The 7,960-nt window shown below is 42.8% G+C and overlaps 1 long non-coding RNA gene across 1 annotated transcript; it reads right to left on the bottom strand.

The window, feature by feature from the left end:
• Nucleotides 1–421: 421 nt before the first annotated feature.
• LOC127002605 (uncharacterized) lies at nucleotides 422–5,017 on the bottom strand. Its single transcript, XR_007756334.1, has 5 exons — nucleotides 4,984–5,017; nucleotides 2,550–2,670; nucleotides 2,274–2,452; nucleotides 2,066–2,146; nucleotides 422–1,183 (listed from the first exon to the last, which is right to left on the bottom strand). It is a non-coding gene; the product is annotated as an uncharacterized LOC127002605 (long non-coding RNA).
• Between the last annotated feature and the right edge of the window lie 2,943 nt (nucleotides 5,018–7,960).

Raw genomic sequence — 7,960 nt, 5'->3', positions numbered from 1 at the left:
AATAGGTCTTGCTGTTACTGTTGAAAATAATTTGCTTTCCTTTTAGAAAACTGCAGTACACAAGGAGGAGGTATTGCTTTCCATCTCCTAAAGTCCACAGTTTTCTGCTTAAAGTATTATTATAGAATACTATTACATATTATTATTATTTACCCAATACTATCATGCTGCTGTATGCAGTCCATATTAGGGCAATCATGGAATCAAACAGTGAGGAACAATGTGTACAGAAATTTATTCAATTGCTATCGAGAGCTGACTTGATAATGTGTTGAGACATCCTTCCTCGTAATAATAAAAATAAAACGGTCTATTAAGTGATTGCAGCTGTAAAGCTGAAAATATACACATTTAAAATACAAATTTTGAAATATATTTGAAAAAATGGAAATTACAATATGAAAGGGTATAGGTCAAAAGGGTCAGGTCGCCGCTGATGGCAGGGGTGCAGGTAGAGGCGGCTGAACAGAGTTCTCCCAGCAGCATGATGGTCGGGCTGGTGTACCTCGGGGCACCTGGGACGTCGGCTGGATAGTAAGGCCGTGTCGATGTCACACTGACCATTTCTAAACTTCAGTGTCTTCACGGGACCACAAACACATAGCACTCACTGTCTGTCACCATGATTAAGCTTGATGTCACAATAGTTTCTTACGATGTTGGGTTTTTGATGAAAAGGGAGAGGGGGATGGAGGGGCAGGGGAGAGGCCAACAAGCTGGCCCCGGGCTACTCCATTCGGAGCGCCGTGACCCACGTCTGACCTCGGTCAGGTCTGCTTACTCATGAACCATGCTAGTTGTCCTTAACGACGTAGGCATTACGTACTGAACAGCAGAACACCAAAGAAATGACCTCTGGAACACACTCCTTTCCTGCAAAGGCTTTTCAACCTAAACTGTATTGTTTCCATAAATGGGGATGTAAGTCAAATAACACAAGAAAATTATGAGTGCAGGTACTGATGGATGTATTTTTGCCAGGAGTCTTCAGGTGGATGTCACACCACCTGTCCCTCCCCAACCCAGCACAGACACACCTCAAACCACCACCACACCACCACCAGTAGTTCCTGCCGCTGCAGCTTCCTCCAGTACACCAGTTGGGACCTGCACCATGTTGGTGGATGAGGAGGAGCTGCAGTTCATCCGCCTGAAGAGGGAACTTGAACTGCAGGCTGCAGAGCTACAAGTAGAAATTAAACAGGCAGAATTAAAAAAACTTAAACAAGAAACTGAAAATTTAAAAGTACATAAAACCCTACTCGAACTTCAAGTAAAAAAACTAATGTAACACACAAATACACTCCACCATGCCGCTACTACCCCACACACTCCACCCTGTCTCTCCTCTCTTTTGCAAAATCCATCCTGTTTCTACTCACACACTCCACTCAGCCTCTTCTCTCCTTCACATACTCCACCATGCCTCTACTCTCCTTCACACACTCCACTCTGCCTCTTCTCTCCTTCACACTCCACCCTGCCTCTACTCTCCTTCACACTCCACCCTGGCTCTACTTTCCTTCACACCTCCACCCTGCCTCTACTTTCCTTCACACTCCACCCTGCCTCTACTTTCCTTCACACTCCACCCTGCCTCTACTCTCCTTCACACACCTCACCCTGCCTCTTCTCTCAAACACACTCCACCCTTTCTACCCTGCCGGTACTCTCTTCTACATTAGCTTTCCTGTAATATATTTTTCCTTAGGATCTCCATTATGTAGTTTTCCTACATAGTTATTTATTATAAAGGAATTTATTTATTTATTTATTGTTAAAAGGAAATCATTTATTGCTTAATATTAGAAAAAAGTAAAGGCAATCATGAGTATATTGGCTGTTTTAAACCATACATACTGGTGAAAATTTCTTACCAAATACTGTAATAAATTTATTTGAATACTGAGTATAGCTTCTGCATTTATTAGTGATACGAATGTGGATTTGTATATATATATATATATATATATATATATATATATATATATATATATATATATATATATATATATATATATATATATATCAAATCCACACACAATTGTATTACAAACACACATACTTGGAAGTAGGTGTGGAATTAACCTGTTGATGGGTCGGGAAGCATCACACAGCTGCACGAGGCTGAGGTTGAGGTCTGTCACTGCAACAAAAATTGAAACATTGCAATAGTAAGATTCTTTAAATGAAAATTTAAAATTAAATACTGAGCAGCATGGAAAGATACAGGCTGATACACAAAACATTTAATTTTGATTTTTGTAACTAACATGAAGTGAAGGTTGACAAACTCATCCCTGTAGAGCAGACCTTCCCGAACTCGTCCAGGTACAGGTGGTAGTGGGACAGGTGGGTCCTCATGGAAAACTGCACCATCACCCTCGTCCTCTCCTTCCTCGGGTACAGGGAGGCGTCTGTCTTTGCAGATGTTGTGCAAAATAGCACACACCTACAGACAGAGTTAATATTAACAAGTAATAAAAATTATTGTTGTGTAGTGGACGATACAGTATTGAGATGTGATCATCACTTGATTGTCTACATACCTGTATTATTCTACACACATATGCAGGAGGGCTGACTCTGATTTCACCATGGAGCACATGAAATCTCCGCTTCCACTGGCCAATCCCCCTCTCCACTGTGCTCCTTGTCCTTTTGTGTGCTCTGAAATTTTTAGTTAATGACAATGTAGTGATACTGTAAAAATTGCTTTTGCAACTGAACTTAAAAACAACTTTCGGATAATCTTAAGAATAGCGGCTCCTAGCGGGTGCGCATAAAGGGCACGGTATGGTGGTAATTACAACATTACTAGCACATACGACGGGATTTTGACAAGTGGTCAGCCGTGTTTGTCACAAGGGTGTATTTCTCCACGCGGGCCTCACGATTTTTTCCAAGTCGATGGGCGATGAGACTGGCTTGCAGGAGGCTGGTGGAATCCATATGTTTGTTTGTGTGCGTGCAGGTACTGTGACGTACTGTCACGTACAAATTCTGCAGCTTTTCACACTTGTAGGGTTAGGAGGGGGAGGACAAGGGAAGAACGAATTATACACGAAAAAATGTATTTGTAATTTATTACGCGTCTTTCTGCCTTCAGACAAGGCATGACACTCTTGCCCAAATTTATTACATTGAAAATGAAGTTGAAATCTAAGCCATAACATAATCTGCTTGGGTTCTCATTGAAGAGCATTGCCCCAGATTTAGGGATTTTTTCACGTTTAGGGATATTCGGGTTTCCTCACCTGCAGCTTGGATACCTTAAATTCCTCACCTCCGTCACTTCTGTCTGTGTCATGGCATTGGAAAGGTGTACCGACTGCGATTATGGCCTCATTGACTTCTGCTTGCGGTACTCCGGGAAAGCAAGAGACTTGCTTGTGTGTTCGCCACAAACAATATCGAGCGGTTGTGGAGGAAGCAAAGAAAAGTGCCCCTCTTTGGCAGGAGGAAGAAGCACTTTGTGGGGTACCTCGCAAGGTGCATGTTTCTTATGGCCATTAATGACCCTAACAAACGCTTGCATGTCTTCCTTCAAGAGGCAGCTGCACTATATAACCCCTGTAACCACCCACAGGAGACGCATGCTGCATCTACTTCCTCTTAATTTTGTAAGTATTTCTGAGGGCATTCTATATTTTTTGTTGTTAGGTTGTAAAGTTCGGTTGGTTCGGTCCAGGGGGAGTCGAGAGGGGGTAGTTAGCTGTTAGGTCGTAAGGTTCGGTTGGGGTAGTTTAAATATACTCGACATGCAGTGTGGCCCGTCAAAAAATTATGCGACGCGGGACGGATTGGGAGGGGGGTCACTTTGCTTGCCATCGAATGACACGCCCGACACTCGTCAACAGACCGGCTGCAGCGGCTGCCAAGTTATATTGGAATAGATTACAAGAGCATGCGTTAGGGACTTTAATTACTTTCGACAAGGGAATTTTCCCTAATTTGGGGATTTTTCTGGGGAAATTGTGGGGGCCAAATTTTCAGTGATTTGGGCTTTCCCCTAAACTCAGCTTCCCACAGGTCACCAGGCTTGTCTTGGGGTAGGGGCGGGGGTGGTGGAGGGAATGGAGCCGCTATTCTTAAGATTTATCAAACTTTCCTTTAAGAATGTCATGTTTCACACTAAGTTCATTAACCCTACCTATATTACATTTTCCCCCTCATAGACTAGTATGTACTAGCAATACTGAAATTACAAAAAGATCAAGCCTAACTGTAACAACCTAAAATTAGCAATGCAACGTCATGGGACAACAATATTGTTTATGTAAGATTTATAATCCTGCGGTTAAGGGTTGTTATGCTAGATTTTTCTAATGAACATACAAGGGGTTTTAAGAAGTAAAACACAGCCATGATTGGAAAAAGGATGAATGTATAAGAGCACTGTTAGCTAATCATAATACTGTTACCCAACTTAGCTAATTTTCCTACATTAGTGTAGTTTGCACGGCCTAAGCCTGAAATGATAAGCAATGATGAAAGATATTACGGCAATCCTATCACAAAGTGGTCCCTATTGTCTCAGCTCCTCTACATGCGCTGGGCTATGTTGCCAGTAATGCATTTTCTGCTGGTGTTACCACAACCTCGACTCCCAAGGAGTGCCAGGCTGCGCTAAGTTTGGTTAGGTTATATTAGGTTAGACTAGGCTACGTTATGTTAGTTTAGGTTATGTTATGTTAGATTAGGTTAGGTTAGGATGGGTTAGGTTAGGATAGTTTAGATTATGTTAGGTTAAATTAGGTTAGGTTTGATTAGGTTAGGATAGGTAAGGTTAGGTTATTAAGCTTGGTAGAGTTGAGGAGTGTGAGTGTAACACCGTGGTAACACTGCAGCACATAATGAATAAGACTGGCAACCTAGCCCAGCGCGGGTAGAACAGATGAGGCTGCAGGGACCACTTTGCCATAGTAGACATTAATTACAACACGAATGTCGGTGTGTGTGTGTGTGTGCACAAAAACTTACCTATTATAGGCGGACTGTGGGCCCGGCTGAGGTCCTGCTCCTGCCAAGAAGTGGCAGGAGCCACTTCTTGGAGGGGTAGGCACTGTCTCCCAATAAGTGGCATCCTGCAGGGACCATACCCCTCTCGAACCCTGTGAACAGAGCACTTTCACGCAAAATACGTGCGTCATGGACAGACCCGCACCAGTTTGCAGTTTGGTGTAAAATTCTCCCGTGTGTGTCACATACGATTTGCACATTTATAGAGTGGTGCCCTTTTCTGCTCACATACTCTGCCTCAAATTCCTTGGGTGCAACAATCCTCACATGTGTTCCGTCTACTGCCCCTACCACACCAGGAAATCCCGCAATTTCCTCAAACTCTCGCCGCTTCACCTGAGTTTCTTGCACAGTGAGGGGGAACTTGATGAAGCGTCTCACTATATGAGGCTGTGCAAGGGCGTACACAGTCTCCCGGGTGACCCTGCTGACGGTCTGTTGTGAAGGCCCCAAGTCGTCGCTGCTACACTGCTGCATTTTGCCCGTAGCAAGATACCTCAGTGTTACGAGGACCTTCATCTCCGGGGAGAGGGCTTGGTTCCTGTTTGTAGGAGCAGTCAAGGCCTCACGCACCAAATCAGCCACGAAGAGTATCCCTGCACGGTCCAGGCGGTACCTCTTGATCAATTCCGGGTCCGGAAGTTCATCAAGGGCGTCTCTTCGTGCCCGAAAAGTCCTCAGCTGCCGCGGACGCGCACCCACTAGCTCTGCCATCTTGACTGTTATGCCTCGCTTATGTCGACATAAGGATTGCAATGTTACCTCCACCCCGCGCGTAGCTGGCGAGTCAGTTTATGTTCCGCTTAGTTGAAACATAAGGGTTATGCTTCCCTTATGTCTCGGTGTCCGCCATTTTCTTGATTTATGTCTCACATAAGCGAAACATACTCTTTATAAGTACGGGCCCTGCTAACTGCATGCCTCCCCCCCTCCCGCGACCCCGCTGTACACGACTTTCTACTCATGCTCATCCCTATACTGTCCAAACCCCTTATGCAAGAGTGAACCAGCATCTTCACTCTTTCATCTCTCACGCTGATAAACTCTGGAACAATCTTCCTTCATCTGTATTTCTGTTGGTGGTAGCGAGTGTTCTCAAATGCTAATCGGTTCCCGGATAGAGAAACTCAATATCCGTCAGGGTTGCTTTATTGGACAAAACATACACAGCTCATTACGACAAGGACAACACATAGAATAGGTGTTTGTTTGTGTATGCGTTTGTGTGAATGTTGTTTGTGTAGGTTAACATTTAAGTGTTGGTGTATGTGTATAACAATGTGTAACGGTGGACAACAAAAGGACATAGACGGACAGTCAAAGGTAAACGAGTACAAGAAAAGTTAAACAATGAAGACGCGATACAAGATAACGGAATACAATAACAAAATACATAGTTTGTGCTGCCGCACTCGTTTTCTTGATGTCACTGAGGGAAGAAGCACGAAGTTTTAAGCGGCCACTGCTACATTTCCTCCTGCCTACGACTTTAACTTTTTTCAAGAGGAGGGTATCCTCCCGAAGTTGACCTCTCTTTCGGCCACCTCTTTTGATTCTTTTTTTTGGGGGGGGAGCAGCGAGTAGCGGGCTTTTTTAAATTATTGTTTCCTTTTTTTTGTGTGCCCTTGAGCTGTCTCCTTTGTCGTAAAAAAAATCAAAGCATGTGCTTAACTTTGTATTCATTCATACACACACTGGTAATATTTCTGTGGTGTCTTATTCACTTAACTGAGTAAAATTCAATTGTGATAAAGTCACAAATTCGTGTCACTAGTAAAATTGAAAGCAGTAATGTAAGTTATGCCTCCATGAAATATACACAAATATATAAATATGAAAGCTCACGAAGTCACTAAGTGACATCACCTGCTTTGCGCAGTAAAAATATACTTATTGAAGTTATCTGATACCCGTAAAATGGCGTGCGCTGCTGCCTCGGCCCATAGATGTCGTATAAAATAGGAACATATTTTCATATTATTGTTCCGTTGTTTATTCAATGTTCTTTCTGTTTAAGAAAAAGAACACTCATAATTTTAGTTATTTTTTGGTTATAAGGATTCTTTACGCAATACAATTATAACGAAAACACAATTATAGAATTATAACGAAATACAATTATATAAGTTAGGAGACATACTGAATCATGGATCGGCTGTGGTGATGATAGGTGCGCCTATTGTTACAAGTCCCAGATAAACACAGGTAATTTAGGATAATTGAAAGAAAAGTTGAAGCTTCGTCGGCGCTGAGACCAGACACACCCTGGTTGGCAACTCTAAATATACCTCATAAAACAAAATTGGATTCTGGCCACACGGTCCACGGAGCAACCTCAGCTCGCTTTAGAACGTTTCAGTAGTGATGGGGAACCGAGTACTGTCTACAAACCGTAATTCGTTTTTGATTACTTTTCAAAACCTAGTAAACCGAGTACCGAATGATTACTTTCCTTTCAAGCGACAGGTAGACATAAGATGGTACAGGATTGGCTGGGCGGAGTGGGGTGGGTGGCAGTCTTATCACCAGAGAGTCTAGAGAGAGAGAGGGGGGGGGGGTCAAGGGGTTGCTAAAGATGAGAAGTGTTGAAATTCGTCTGATGAGAGAGGACTTTGAAATAATGTTTATAACATTCTATGTGAAATGAATAAAAATATTTAATTTTCCTCTTATTTCCTAAGAGCTACACTACTCCATTCCTGCTCGAGATAAAAACAGAAGGGTCAAGGTCTATAGATTATAAGACATCTGTAGGTAGGTATACGTATATGAGGCAAATAATTAATACACCTATGCATATTCCACGTGTTGCATAATCAATTATTTAACTGCGATCATGGGTTTCATTTTCATGGCTGATGATCTATAATGTGACTTGCCAAGTCGATTACCCTTGCTTTATTACTCCATCATCTGTCTGGGGTTGTGCACAGGAGTT

Source organism: Eriocheir sinensis, chromosome 23 (genome assembly GCF_024679095.1).
Source record: "Eriocheir sinensis breed Jianghai 21 chromosome 23, ASM2467909v1, whole genome shotgun sequence".
NCBI classification, from domain to species: domain Eukaryota; kingdom Metazoa; phylum Arthropoda; class Malacostraca; order Decapoda; family Varunidae; genus Eriocheir; species Eriocheir sinensis.
Note: the sequence above shows the minus strand (reverse complement) of the source record. Positions and strands in the feature narration are given on the sequence as shown.